This window comes from Protopterus annectens, chromosome 14.part0 (assembly GCF_019279795.1).
Source record: "Protopterus annectens isolate FY-2018-M chromosome 14.part0, PAN1.0, whole genome shotgun sequence".
NCBI classification, from domain to species: Eukaryota; Metazoa; Chordata; order Ceratodontiformes; family Protopteridae; genus Protopterus; species Protopterus annectens.
The window spans coordinates 694380577-694392619 of NC_056748.1; the positions used below are offsets into that span (position 1 = coordinate 694380577).

At 45.4% G+C, this 12043-nt stretch overlaps 1 protein-coding gene across 2 annotated transcripts in view; it reads right to left on the reverse strand.

Moving 5' to 3' along the window:
• KLHL21 (kelch like family member 21) overlaps nt 1-12043 on the reverse strand; it is a 747265-nt gene that overhangs the window by 512034 nt on the left and 223188 nt on the right. The window lies entirely within an intron of this gene.

Genomic DNA, 12043 nt, shown 5'->3' on the forward strand with positions numbered 1-12043 from the left:
GAGCCATGGCTAGTCTGCAGAGGGGGTAAGAATGGGTACCCCCCCCCCCGGTTTATGTACCACATAACAGTGGTGTTGTCCGTCTTTACCATTAATTGTCCTGGAAGAATGTGGTCTTTGAAGGCTGTCAGAGCATTCTGTACAGCTAACATTTCTTTTTGATTGATATGCAGGTGCATTTGACTTGGGGTCCATTTGCCCTGAATGCACTTCCCTGCCAGGTGAGCCCCCCCCCCCATGCACAGTCTGATACGTCTGTTAAGGTTTGGGCAGCAGAGGGTAGAGTGAATGGTAGTCCCTTGTTTTGGTGGCAGGCCTCTGCTCACCAAAGGAATTCTAGCCATAGGTAAGGTATGATAGGAATCATTGCTTCTAGATCCTGAGAATGTTGACACCATAGGCTTTTTAGATACCATTGTAGTTTCCTCATATGCAGTCTTGCATATGGAATTAGCAGAATGCACGAGGTCATGAACCCCAAGGCTTGCAGTATTTGCCTTGCAGATAGCAGGGCTTTTGTGGCCACTAGTTTGAAGTAAGTTGTCAAATGAATTTGCTTCTCTGGCATGAGGAAAGCCATCTGAGAAGTTGTGTTCAAGCTTGCTCCCAGGAATATAATTTGTTGACAGGGTACCACATGTGATTTCTTTTCGTTTATGGTGTACCCCAGACAAGTTAACACCTTTTGTACAAATGCCAGATGATTCAGAAGTATGTCCTGGCTTATGTCCTGGCTTTCTGCCTGAATTAGACAATCATCCAGGTATGGGACTTTGTAAGAACCCTGGGTGCAGTAGATAAGCCAAAGGGCAGTACAGAGAACTGAGAGTGCATGCAGCCTGCTTTGAAGCGTAGGCATTTTCTGCAAGATTCCCTGATTGGGATGTGCAGGTAGGCTTCCTTTAAATCCAGTGTTGCCAATCAGGCATCTTTGCCTATCATGGGAAGCAACTGATGAAGAGTTAGCATCTTGAATTTTGGAATCACCAAAAAGGTGTTTAGGACAGACAGGTCCAGGATAGGACGCCATAAGAAATACAATTATTGACTTTTACTGACATTGGTTTAGAGCAAGAAAAAAAAGTTTCCCCAACGGGGTACTTAGCTTTAGTTGAAGACTTCGGTTCTGAAACGCACCGCACGGCAAGAAAGACTGATGTAATGGCGTCGGCTGCAGGCTTTAAACCCCTGACTACCTGACATGACGGAGGATGAAACAGCAACCAACGCAGGAGCCAAGACTTTGATAATCAGGCCAACTGAGGGCAACTGCAAGCAGATAACCCAAATGTGATGATTGCAACAGTGAAACATGAAGAAAGCACAGTTGTGTACCTACCATAAATGTAGATGTTAGAGTGTAAACACTGCTGCAGTCATTACACTTGGGTTATCCTGCCATCAGGCGGTTCCCCAGTCAGCCTGAGTTCCAAAGTCTTGGTCCAGCATCGGTTGCTGTCGCCTCCTCCCTGATGTTAGTGCGACAGGGGTATACAAAATGCAGCCGATGCCATTTTCTTCAGTTTTTCTTGCCCCAGATGTCAGGTGCCTCCAAATAGGTAGGCAAATCAAATTGCTAGTAAAATATACAAAAGAAAAGCAAACAACCATTTTTAGTTACCAGCAAATACTCCCCATAGGCAATAAAGGGTAGATGACCTATGTAAGTACCAGAAAGTAAGAGGGGAAGGAGGGAGGGTAACCTGGACTGCAGCAGTGTTTACACTCGAACATCTACATTTATGGTAGGTACAAAACTGTACTATGTTCATCGTGTTACACTGCTGCAGTCATTACACTTGGGTGGAATCCCAAAGCTGAGGTAGGGAGGCTGGATCTATAAGGCATTAGGGGTGGCTATAAGGCCCTGCAGTACAGCAGTGGTGAAGCCAGCTCTGGATTTGGAGTATAAAGGCAAATGGTAATGTTTGGTGAAGGTATGCACAGAACTCCATGTTGCTGCTTCCAAAATATCCTTGGTAGGTACTCCTCTGAGGTAGGCAGTTGAAGTGGCTGTTGCCCTGGTGGAGTGAGATCTAATGCTGTTAGGTACAGGTTTCTCATGGTGGGTGTAACAGAAACGTATACAGTGTCCTATTCATTTTGAAATGGTCTGTTTTGAAATGGCTTTTCCCTGTGCTCCTGCAACGTATGCTACCAATAATTGCTCAGATTTTCTGAAAGCTTTGGTTTTGTCCAAGTAGAAGCGTAACTGCCTGTGAATGTCAAAAGAATGTAGTAGTCTCTCCCCTTTGTTCTGTGGTTTTGGATAAAAAGTTGGCAAGTGAATAGTTTGGTTTAGAGCCACACTTGAAACCACCTTTGGCATAAACGTAGTGTTAGTTCTTAAAGAGACCCTGTCCTGGTGGAAGATGAGGAAAGGTTCCACTGCCATTAGTGCCTGTAATTCTGAAACTCTTCGTGCTGATGTTATTGTCAGTAGCAGAGCAGTTTTCCAAGAGATGTATTTTAATTCTGCTGTGCTAGCTGGCTCAAAAGGAGGTAAAGTCAATTTTTCCAAAACAAAGTTGAAGTCCCAAGTTGGTGTAGGTGCTCTACGGGGTGGTCTTATGTTTTTAGCCCCTCTGAGATACTGTTTGAGCAAAGGATTAGAAAAAATTGGTGGATCCGTGTTGTAATGAGCAGAAATAGCAGAGACGTGAATCTTGATGGATGAAAGAGACCCTTGTCCAGCATCTCAGTTAAGTATTGAAGTATCTGAGGAATGTTTGGGACAAGAGGGTCAAGGCTGTGCGCTTGGTTCCAGGCACAGAATCTCTTCCATTTATCCGAGTAGGTTTTCCTGGTGCTAGGCCTTCTGGCCTCCAGAATGACATCCATAACAGCTTTGGAGAGGCATTGCTTGCTTGACCAAGGAATTTTCCATGCAGCTAGATTTAAGGTCTTTAGCTGGCTGTGAAGTATCTGATTGTTGTGCTGTGTCAACAACTGTGGGATTTGAGGCAAAATCCAGGGTGGTTCTTGTGCTAAGTTCTTTCAGATTGGGTACCAGTGCTGGCGTGGCCAGTCTGGTGCAATCAGGATCATCTTTGGCTCTTCCTGCCTGGCTTTTATGAGTACCTTTGGAAGGAGAGGTAAAGGAGGGAAAGCATATACTTCTAGTTTTTTCCAGCTGAAAGAAGGCATCCACTTTCCATGCTTGTGGATGGCAGCTCCTTGTGCAGTATTTCTGTAATTGGCAGTTCATTGAGGAAGTAAACAGATCTATGTCTGGGCTCCACCATTTTTGTGTTATCATTCTGAGTATTTGTGGGTTCAATTCCCATTCGTGGGGATCCATGATGTTTCTGCTTAGGTAGTCTGCCAGTGTGTTTTTCTCTCCTGGCAGGAATTGTGCTTGCAGATGAACTTGGTAGTTTAGAGCTGTGTTCCACAAGGTCATGGCTTGTCTGCAGAGGGGGTAGGAGTGTGTGCCCCCTTGCTTGTTTATGTACCACATAACTGTGGTGTTGCCTGTCTTTAGTAGTAATTGTCCTGGATGTAGCAGGTCCTTGAAAGCTATAATTGCATTTTGTACAGCTAGCATCTCTTTTTGATTGATGTGGAGATTGATTGATGTGGGTCACTCGCCCTGAATACATTTTCCTGCCATGTGTGCTCCCCAGGCGTAATCCAATGCATCTGTTGTCAGTGTCTGCCTGGCTGTGGGTTGAGTGAAAGGCTGTCCCTTGTTGAGGTGACAAGCTTGAGAACACCATCGAAACTCCTGTTGTAGGCAAGGAATTAGTGGTATAACTGTTTCCAAACTTTGACAGTGTTGAGACCATACACTCTTTAGGTACCATTGTAGTTTCCTCATATGCAGTCTGGCATATGGAATTAGTAGTATGCAAGATGCCATGTAGCCAAAAGCCTGCAGAATTCTTCTTGCAGGGAGTTGGGTCTTTGTTGCCATTAAATGAAAGTATTGAGTCAGTTGTCCTTGCTTGTCTGGCGTGAGATAAGCCATCTGGGCCGTTGTGTTCAAGCTGGCACCCAGGAATATTACAGGAATATTATATGTTGTGAGGGCACTAGTTTTTATTTCTTTTCGTTTACTGTGTACCCCAGGCAACTTAACTTTTTTACGTACGCCAGATGCTTTAGTAGAATGTCCTTGCTCTCTGCTTGAATCAGGCAGTCGTCCAGGTATGGATAAATTTGAATTCCTTTTTGCCTGCAAAATGCAATTACTGGTGCCAGGCACTTTGTGAAGACCCTGGGCGCAGTAGATAAGCCAAAGGGCAGTGCAGATAATTGATAGTGCATTGAACCTGCTAGAAATCTGAGGTATCTTCTGCAGTTTTGTCTGATAGGGACATGCAGGTATGCCTCTTTGAGGTCCAAAGTCACGAGCCAAGCTTTCTTGCCCAGCATGGGAAGAAGCTGCTGTAGTGTCAACATCTTGAATTTCGGAACATCCAGGTAAGTGTTTAGTGAAGAAAGGTCCAGAATGGGTCTCCAGGCTTTGTCATTCTGGGAACCAGAAAGAGTCTCGAGTAAAATCCTTGTCCTTGTTCCTGTGGTGGTACCTTTTGAATAGCTCTCATGTCCATGAGTGCTGTAATTTGTTTTTGAGCCTCTGCCCATTGATTTGGTGGCAGATTTGGCATTCCTTTTAACCTTGGCAGAGTGTGAAAGTGGAACCTGTAACCTTGAGATGCAATGCCAATTGTGATAGAAAAGTGCCAGTTTTCCTTCTAAGGGGGCTGCCAAGAGAGAGCCGTTTGGCAGCTGCAGTGGAAAGTCATTGAGGCTGCTTTTTGTAAGGTTGAGGCCCGTCTTCCCCTTCTTTCTGGCCTGGTGTGCCCCATTGTCGAGGCCTGTAAGGGCCTTGTGTCTGACCTCTACCTCTTGGACGTCGGTATCTGCCCCTTTGAGGTCTGTCTGTGACTGGAAAGGACCAATTCTTTGTTGGCCAATTTCTGCTAAAACGAGGAGGCTGAACCTGTAAGAAATCTTTCACTGTTTGCATAGATTTTGCCTTATCCTCCATCTTCTTTAATACCTCCTCTGCCTTAACTCCAAACAGCACACCCCTTTGCAAATGTGCATCCAATAATTTGACCTTAACATGATCTGGTAACGTATGTTCTTTTAACCAAGCATGCCTTCTAATGACAGAGGCTGTAACTGCTGCTCTACAGGAGGCCTTTAAGGAATCAAACCCACATTGCAAAGTAAGTTTTCCCACTTGTTCAACTGCATGCAATAAATCCTGCATTTCTTTAAAATTAGGAGGAACCGAATCTGGAAGCATCTTTTGTTTCAACTGAGACATCAAAAATTGCTGATATTTTAGCATGTGAAACTGGCAGTTCAAGGCTCTCATTGCTTATATACCTTCTTTCCCTATCTGTCTAATGCTCTGGAATCTCTGTCAGAGGGAACTGGGTTTTTTGCTGATGAGGCCTTAATCCCTTTGGGTCCCTGAGAAATAGTTTCAGGGTCAGCAACAGGGCTTTTGTACAGAAATTTGTGAGAGTCAGGGACTCTGTAATATCTATCAGGTTTAACTGGGGCTGGGGGTAAGGAGTCAGGGTTTAAGCTGGATTCAGTGTACACATCATCCACAATATCTAGAACTGGCAGGATAGCAAGGGGTCTGTGTTGAGGCAATAAAAGGAAGTCTCTGAGCCTTTTCTTGGATTCTGAGTAATCCTGGCCTTCCCAATGGAAATGTTCCTTCATGGTATGTAAGGTCTCCCCAAAGGAGTAGTCCTCAGGCGAAGAGGCTGATGGAATTGATTCCTCAGCATCAGAATCCTCATAAGGAGGTAAAGAATATCCTAGGTCTGAGGAAGAGTCTGAGGAAATGGACACCTGGTTGGAAGATTCATAGTCTGCATCCTGTCTGGGCCTTTTATCAGGAGGGGGATGGGTCTCCCTGATCAGGGTGATTAGGTCTTCGGCCATTTTTAGCATTTGTTTCTTAGGCATGGAAGCCTGTCCTGGAAAGAGTTGTGTCTGTTTCTTTGCTTTTAAGGGGGGCTTAGACTTAGCAGAGGGTTTAATGGTTAACTGGGTAAGTCTGAAAACACCCTCTGTAGCTGTGGATTGCTCAGTTACTTCGGTCCCCTCTGTAGGGTTAGGATCGGAAAGCTGAAAACCTAGTGCATCTGAAGGCCCAGCCTGCTCCACGTGGGATTCGGAGGCGGTCTGTGGTTCTGTGGAACCGGTCGTCAGGGGCTGCGTAGGCACCTCACTGAAAACCGGAGAACCAGCAACTGGCCTAGAAGGGGCCTCGTTGTCAGTTTTGGGCCTCGGATGCCTGCGCTTGTCCTTGCGCTTTTTATGCATTGCAGTCGTCGGAAGTTCGACGGCATGGTGTAATTGAATTTTCGGCCAAAATAATGTCTGGCAAAATCAAACCACCGTTTAATAGTGCGCTTGTTAAACCTAGCACAAAACCGACAACCAGTGACGTCGTGGTCAGGGCCTAGGCATGAAATACAATAGTAGTGGAAGTCCTTATGAGGTATTTGCTTCCCACGAGAAATACAGTTATTAACTTTTACTGACATCGGTCTGAGGCAAGAAAAAGTTTCCCCAACGGGGTACTTAGCTTTTTTAGAAGACTTCGGTTCTGGATTCGGAATGAAAATCTCAGGAGTCGGCCGACCGGCACTTGCAAACTGCTTCTGCTTCGGGCACTGCACGGCAAGAAAGACTGAAGAAAATGGCATCGGCTGCATCTTATATACCCCTGTCGCACTGATGTCAGGGAGGAGGCGACAGCAACCGACGCCAGACCAAGACTTTGAAACTCAGGCCGACTGGGGAACCGCCTGACGGCAGGATAACCCAAGTGTAATGACTGCAGCAGTATAACATGATGAACATCATCTGGTTCCGCCCTGTTTGTTGATGTACCAAACCACTGACATATTGTCCATCTGTACTGCAATAGTCCCGGCAGGGAGAGAGTCTTGAAGAGCTTGCAACGCTAGGAGCACCGCTCTCATCTCCAGGATGTTGATATGCAAGTGGTACTCGTGAGGTTGCCAAGTGCCTTGGGCTGTCTTCCCTAGATAATGCCCCCCCCCCCACTATCAGGGAAGTGTCCATGGTCACTGTGGTGACCGGATGGGGTTCCATGAAATGTCTGTTCTGAGTAACTAGTGGGGAGACCATCCACCAGGAAAAGTGTCTTTTGCAAGATTCCGTAATTAGCATCATGTGAGACATGGGTAATTCCTGGAAGGAGCATTGTGTGAAAAAAAGCCACTGAAGGATTCTCATGTGAAAGCGTGCTAAGGGAACTAGAAGAATGGCTGCTGCCATGGACCCTAGAGCTTGAAGAACATATTTGACTTGAATTCTTTTGCTCCTCAGGAGAAGTGACACCTGTCCTATTTTCGAATAATGGAAGCTCTTTCCTGAGGCAATTTTACAATCATTTTTCTTGTGTTTAGCTCTGCTCCTATGTATGTAATAGACTGACAGGGCAACAAGGCAGATTTTTCGAAGTTTATTGTGATGCCTAGTTGAGCACAGGATGTGATGGTATAGTCTCGTGCCTCTATAAGTTGTTGCCTGGTGGTAGCAGTGAGGAGCCAGTTGTCCAGATAAGGAAACACCTGGAATCCTAGACGTCTCAGGTGAGCCATGACTACTGCCATACATTTGGTGAACACCCTGGGGGCTGTGGTGAGACCAAAGGGCAGAGCTCTGAATTGGTAATGACTGCCCCCTAGCCGGAAGCGTAGAAATTTCCTGGACCGTCTGTCCATTTTTATATGATAGTACACATCCTGAAGATCTATGGAGCACATCCAATTATCCTGACCCAGAAAAGGGATAATGGACTGCAGTGTTACCATCCTGAACTTTTCTTTTTGTGCAGATTTGTTTAACCTACTGAGATCCAGAATTGGTCTCCAGTCCCCTGTCTTTTTGGGCACTAAAAAGAATCTTGAGTAAGTTCCGGATCCTACTTGGTCTGCGGGGACTTCCTGGATGGCTCTTTTTTCTAGCAGTCTTGAAACTTCTGTGACTGCCTGATCCCTTAGATTGGGTGGAACATCTGGGATGGATATTTTTGAAACAAAAGGGGGTTGATGAAAGGGAATCTTGTAACCTCCGGATATAATGGCTAGTACCCATTTGTCTTTTGTAATATTTTGCCAGGCGATTGGGTACAATGAAAGCCTTCCACTGACTGCCTCCAGAGTTGAGCAGTCGGGCATCCCCTTCAGGAATGTTGATAGGGTTTGGAAGAGAACGTATCTCTGTCACCCTGATTTTGCGGACCCCCTCTGCCATGAAGGCGGCATCTGCCATTGTTATTATTTCCCCCTCTGCCCCTGGGGGAAAAAAATCACCACATGCATCAGGCAAAGGTCCCTGGGATTTTCAAAACCACATCTTTCCACCCTTCTGACACTTTGGGTATGGTCTGGTAAGAGCGGAAAAATGGACTCCGACATCAGAGAGAGTCTTGCCTTCCTGCTGGCACCTGGTAAGCGTGTCTTTCACCTGTGGCCCAAAGAGAGAGGAGCCATCAAAGGGGGTATTGGTGAAGGACGCTCTGACAGGTTCCACAAACTGACACAGCCGCAGCCAAGAATATCTACTAAGAGCCACTCCTGTTCCTGCAGCTCTACTCGCTCCATCGGCTGCGTATGAAATAAGCTTCATGGAGGAGTTGACTATTGAATTAAGAGTCGCCAGCTGGATAGCTACCTTGGCTGAAGCTCCCTCAGCTGTGGGATCTTGTAGGGTATCTCCAAGCACTTTTAGGAGATCCCTCTGATGCCTAGTAAAATGGGAAAGAAAGTTCAGGGACCTAAGGGGGAAGGTCGCTGATGAAAACATTTGCTTCCCAAATCTGTCCATCGTTTGAGAGTCTTTATTTTGTGGATGGACAGATGAGGAGGTTTCAGCTAGCTCTCTATTTGTGGCTGCTGCTACCACCATGGCATCAACTGGGACACCTTTAGTCAAGAATTGTTTGTCTTGGAGAGCTGTGATAAATTTACTGGGTCTCCTCGGGACAGGTTCCATGGAATCTGGAGCTGACCAAGCCTTTCGAGACACTACAGACATGAGTGGATCAAAGGCGTAGACACCCAGGAGGTGGAAGTTCAGGAACCAAATGCGGCCAGGTGTACAGACTCGACCTTGGAGGGGGCTAAGGAAGTCCAGCTACGCCTCTGCGCGAGAATCTCAAGGATGTCCGAAAAGGAAACATCTTCAGAGGGGGACCCCTCCAATTCACCCAGGTCTGTATATGAGGTGTGAGACTCAGGGGAGTCTGGGTGCTTCCTCTTGCACTTTTTCTTCTGGGGAGCCTGCTCAGAATGCTCTGGGGAGGCTTTGGAAGAAGAAGGTTCACCCAATGGGGTGTCCTGGGGCATAAGTTCCCTACGCTTTGGGGCTGGAGGAGGAGCAGAGGTTGTCACAGGCACCGAGGGGAACAGAGCCAATGGAACTGTTAGTGGGGCTGTCTGAGGGGCAGCACTCTCCACATGACCTCGAAGGCATCACGGTCTCGGCACAAGGAGGGCTCCAGCTCTGAAGAGACAGGAATCCCACTCTGCACCGAGGGCGACAGCTCTGAGGCCGATGTGGGAGCAGAGCTCAATTGAGCCGATGCTCCAAGAGGGAGAGCGGGGTAGGACAAGAGTCCAATGCCACTTCCCTCCCCGGAGCAGACAAGAGAGCTTCGGCACCCAGATACCTCAATGGGAGGAAGAACCAAGGTAATCGGAGCCAATGTCGGAGCTGAAGAGGATGTCATTGGAGATGAAGGAACCACTATCACAGCATCCATGGACTCCGGCTCTAAACTAAGCAGAGTCGGAGGCGGAATCGAAGCGGATGGAGCCAAAACCTGTTGAGGCGGGCTCGAAAGCATTTTAGCAAGGGCCTGTGACTTCAGCAACCTACTGACCACTCTCTCCACATCCTGATCCGATAACCTCGAGGAGTGGGAAGATAAGTGATGACTGGTCTTGCTTTGAAGTAAAGGTGATTGTGGCACCGAGCGAAACGGCTCCAATGAAGGAGACCTAGCTCGTTTGTGGCTCCAAGACGGCTTCGAAGTAACAGTTGGAGCCGACGGAGTAGTCTTGTCGGTACCAGAGAGCACAGACACATTTGGTTTGTCAAGCTCACTGGTCGGTTCCGAACATGGAGCCGACGGCTTGACTGGTTTCTAAGGTTTCACTGGCCGAGATGCTTTAGCTGGAGAATCCTGTTTTAATAATCCACGGAGGATAAGCTTGTTTTTCCACTCCTGCAGGACCCTTGGACTAAAGGCATGGCAAATAGAACAAGAGTCCTGCAGGTGCAGAGCCCCCACGCAGTAGACACAACTAGTGTGCCCATCTGTCAGAGACATCCTCTGACAGCATGAGTCACACTTTTTGAACCCTGAGGTTTTAACTTCCTTGGACATACTAAGAAAAAAAAGAAGGAAGTACCACACAAACAGACATACTACAATAATAAAAATTATATTGATAAAAACTTTAAAAGGAAAGCCTCTAACTTAAATGGCTGTCCTTAAGGGGGGGGGGGGAGAACTCTCTAACAAATGAGTTCAGGAAAACAAACAGAAGGCCTAGTGACTAAGGGGCGACAGCCAACACAGCACAAAAAAACAAAGCAAAGGACGAGATAAGGGTTTTAGGACTAAATAAATTTACAACTACTATAAAACAGTGAAGAAAATACTACTTTTCAAGTAAATTACAGAATTTTAAACAGAGAGAAAAAAGGTTATTCTAAGCCTGAGCCAGTACTGACACAACCTCGTAGCTAAAACGGCAAACGAGATCTGGGTAGCTGACGCTGGGCATTCTGGGATAAGGGTTAGCCTTGAGCCAGTAAAGAGCTCCCGAGCTATAGTAAGTGGCAGAGTCAGAGCAGAGGATTGGCTCCGAACCCATCCAGCAAGAATGAAGGCGAGACTGGACAACTTAACATCAGATTTTTTCTAAATAGTCCTATTTTTATACTGTAGGATTTTCTTTGCATGCTATAAAGTTTTCTCAGTTGTTTTTAAGTGCAATGGGGATACAATTGTAAATGGGTGTTCCTGTGTTTTTTTTTTTCTCCCTCCTTTTTTCTTTCTCCTTGTTCAGTTTTAAGAAATCTAGGCACTGCAATGTAAAAAAGCTCTGGTTAAAAGAGCATGACAAAAGAAAAATGAATGTGCTTTTTCTCATTCTTGCATGGAGAAATGACTGGATTAAGGCCCTTAGCTTGATCTAGTAACAATTGTTAAGAGAAAACAAGTAAATGAAGCTGAATGTGGAATGTTATAAGGCTTTGTTTTCTAGCAAATAAATGTATGCTTGGTAGCAATTCTGTATCTGGTCCTCACATCTCAATGGAGAAAATCTGATAAAGAGAAATTGGCTACAATATGATAAACAAAATATGGCTAGGAGATAATAGTCTCTGACATTCATGTGTTTTCTCAGCTGGAAGAGCTATAAAGATAAGACAAAATAAGACAGCACTAGGTAGAAGCACAGGCTGCACCACAAGTCTTAGCATGGATAAACGTTTTTAGGTTAATTCAAGTCCATAGGTATGGTGGTCAGTTTGGGACATTTGTTCCTATTAGGAGGGTACAACTTCAATATTTGAAGATGTACATAGTTTTGTGTGTTAGTATTAAGTTAATAGGTTTTAGGGGGTATAGAGATGTATTTGTTTTTTGTTTGAGGGCTTTCAATAAAATAAAACCTTCAGTAAGATGTGACATAGGCTCAAACGGATATGACTAGAAACTACTATATAAAAGTTCAACCTGCCAAACAGTGCAGGCATGTAAAACAAAAGCTGGAACTAGACATTTAACAAAAATGCTGTTATACATATAAGGTGGGAATAATAACTTTTTAATACGAGAATGCCTTCTGTAATGTCTTTAAATGCCAATGACCTCACAGATAAATACAAAAAAGGAAGAGTAATGAACTATGTTTAAATAATGTAGAGTACAGACAGCTATGCTATGGGAGACATGCTTGGAAAGAAGTAAACATGGGAATTTGATAAAGAAAGATATTCAGAATGGTTATTCAGA